At 40.5% G+C, this 3,165-nt stretch overlaps 1 pseudogene; it reads left to right on the forward strand.

The window, feature by feature from the left end:
• The first annotated feature begins 519 nt into the window (after nt 1–519).
• Nucleotides 520–1,715, forward strand: LOC131765654 (elongation factor 1-alpha 1 pseudogene; annotated as a pseudogene).
• The last annotated feature ends 1,450 nt before the right edge of the window (nt 1,716–3,165 follow it).

Raw genomic sequence — 3,165 nt, forward strand, 5'->3', positions numbered from 1 at the left:
AGAGAGAGGTGTTGGTAGAAAGGAAAGCTGCTTTTCATCAGAATGCCAGCAATCTGGTTAGATGGTGGACTCAGTGTCCCCCAAAACCCACCTCCAAAGATTCTGCTTGACCATGAAAGTTTTTAAAGGGAGAAAGGGTGTAATCTCAGTTAATCACTGAGATAGGGGGTCAGAATGGTCACCATCCTCCACTGTACACAGGCTCGTCTGCAGGCTTATAGACTTCTTGTGGTTTTTCTTTAGATGCTATCTTGTTCACACAGCTTTTTCACAAGATTCCTGAAGGGAAAGCCAGGGAAGAGATATGGTCATCTGTTAATTGCTTCTTCTTCATTTCTACTTCTTTGATCTATGAAAAGAGCCAACAGATTAGGCGAGGTATCATGTGATCAAAAGATTTGGAAGGTGTGCTAGGGCTGGAGATGCGTAGACTATGGAGGTGCTTTGTTGAAGGTTAGTGACAGGACAGGAGGTGTCTCCTGCAGAGAGCTCTTTCCTGCCAAAAGCTGCTTACGGTATGCCTGGGTCTTGGACAAACGGAAAGCTGAACTTGAGCATGTTATCACCATTGCCATCTCCCTGTGGGAACTTGAGAACAGCAAGTACTGTGTGACCATCATTGATGCCCCAGGACGCAGAGACTTTGTCAAAAACATGACTACAGGCACATCCCAGGCTGACTGTGTTGTCCGGATTGTCGCTGCTGGTGGTGTGAATTTCAAGCAGGTATATCTCCAAGAATATACCCTCCTGGCTAACACTCTAGGTGTGAAAGAACTAATTGTCAGAGTTAACAAAATGGATTCCGCTGGTCGCCTTACAGCCAGAAGAGATACAAGAAAATTATTAAGGAATTTAGCACCTACATTAAGAAAATTGGCTACAACTGTGACACAGTAGCATGTGTGCCAATTTCTGGATGGAATGGTGACAACAGGCCAAGTGCTAGCCGTGGTTCAAAGGGTGGAAAATCATCTGTGAAGTTGCCAAGGCCAGTGGAACCACACTGCTTGAAGCTCTGGATTGCATCTTGCCACCAGCTTGTCCAACTGACAAGTCCTTGCATCTGCTCCTCCAGGACGTCCACAAAATTGGTGTTATTGGTACTGTCCCTTTGGGTTGAGTGGAGACTTGTGTTCTCACACCTGGCATGGTGGTCATCTTTGCTCCAGCCATTGTTAGAAGTGAAGTAGAGTCTGTTGAAATGCACCATTAAGTTTTGAGTAAAGCCCTTCCTGGGGACAGTGTGGGCTTCAATGTCAAGAGCATGTCTGCCGAATATGTTTGTCATGGCAGTGTGGCTTGTGACAGCAAAAATGACCCACCAGTGGAAACTTCTGGCTTCACAGTTCAAGTGACTATCTTGAACCATCCAGGCCAAGTCAGCATGGGCTATTCACCTGTGCTGGACTGTCACACAGCTCACATTGCTTACAGGTTTGCTGAGCTGAAGGAGAAGATTGATCATCATTCTGGAAAAAAAAGCTGGAAGATGTCCCCAAATTCTTGAAAGCTGGCAATGTGGCCCTTATTGATATGCTTGTTGGCAAGCGCATGTGTGTTGTGAACCTCTATGACTATCCTTCTTGGTCGTTTTGCTGTTCGTGACGTGAGATAGACAGTAACTGTGGATGTCCTCAAAGCAGCAGACAAGGGAAGGCAGCTGGAGTTGACAAGGCACCAGATCTGCCCAGAAAGTTCAGAAAGCTAAATGAATATTATCCCCAATACCCTCATTTTTTAAAATTAAAATATAGTTGAATTACAATTTTGCATTAGTTTCAGGTATACAGTCAATTGATTCAGATAAATATATATGCCATACAGTAGTCCTTGTTGGTTATCTACTTTATATATAGTAGTGTGTATATCTTAATCCCCCACTCGTAATTTATACCTGTCCCCCCATCCCCGTTAGTAACTATAAGTTTTTCTGTGTCTGTGGGTCTATTTCTGTTTTGTATATAATTTGTATCTTTTTAAAAAGATTTTAAAAATATAAGTGATATTATATGATATTTGTCTTTGGCTTACTTCACTTAGTATGATAAGCTCTAGAGCTATCCATGTTGCTGAAAATGGCATTATTTCATTCTTTTTTATGGCCAAGTAATATTTCATTGTATGTATACACACCACATCTTCTTTGTTCATTCATCTATTGATGGACATTTAGGTTGATTCCATGTCTTGGCTATTGTAAATCGTTCTGCTATGAACATTGGGTTGCATGTATCTTTTTCAATTACGGTTTTCTCCATAATAGATGACCAGGACTGCAGGATCCACATGGTAGTTCTATTTGTAGTTTTAAAGAATCTCCATATTGTTCTCCATAGTGGTTGCACCAATTTACACACCCACCAACAGTGTAGGAGGGTTCCTTTCTCTCCACACCCTCTCCAGCATTTGTTACTCGCAGACATTTTAATAATGGAAATTCTGACTGGTGTGAGGTGATACCTCATTGTAGTTTTTATTTGCATTTCTCTAATAATCAGCCATGCTGAGAATCTTTTCATGTGCCTTTTGGAATCTGTATGTTTTCTTTGGAGCGATATATTCATAGATCTTTTGCCCATTTTTGATGAGGTTGTTTGCTTTTTGATATTGAGTTGTATGAGCTGTTTGTATATTTTAGAGATTAATCCCTTGTGAGTCACATCAATTGCAAATATTTTCTGCCATTCTGTATGTTGTCTTTTCATTTGTTTACAGTTTCCGTTGCTGTGTAAAAGCTTTTAAGTTTAATTAGTCCCCATTTCTTTATTTTTGTTTTCTTTCATTACTCTAGGAGAAAGATCCAAGAAGCTACTCCAGCAATTTTTGTCAGGGTGTTCTGCCTTTGTTTTCCTCTAGGAGGTTTACAGTAACTGGTTTTATGTTTAGGTCTTTAATCCATTTTGAGTTGATTTTTGTATATGGTGTTAGAGGATGTTCTAATTTCATTCTTTTACATCTAGAAGTTCTGTTTTCCCAGTACCACGTATTGAAGAGACTGTCTTTTCTCCATTGTATATGCTTCCCTTTTTTGTTGTATATTAATTGACCACAGGTGCATGGGTTTACTTCTGGGCCTTCCTCTTCCATTGATCTATGTCTGTTTTTGTGCCAGTACCATACTGTTTTGATTACTGTAGCTTTGTAGTATAGTCTGAAATCAGG

The sequence above is a fragment of the Kogia breviceps genome, chromosome 11 (genome assembly GCF_026419965.1).
Source record: "Kogia breviceps isolate mKogBre1 chromosome 11, mKogBre1 haplotype 1, whole genome shotgun sequence".
NCBI lineage: Eukaryota > Metazoa > Chordata > Mammalia > Artiodactyla > Physeteridae > Kogia > Kogia breviceps.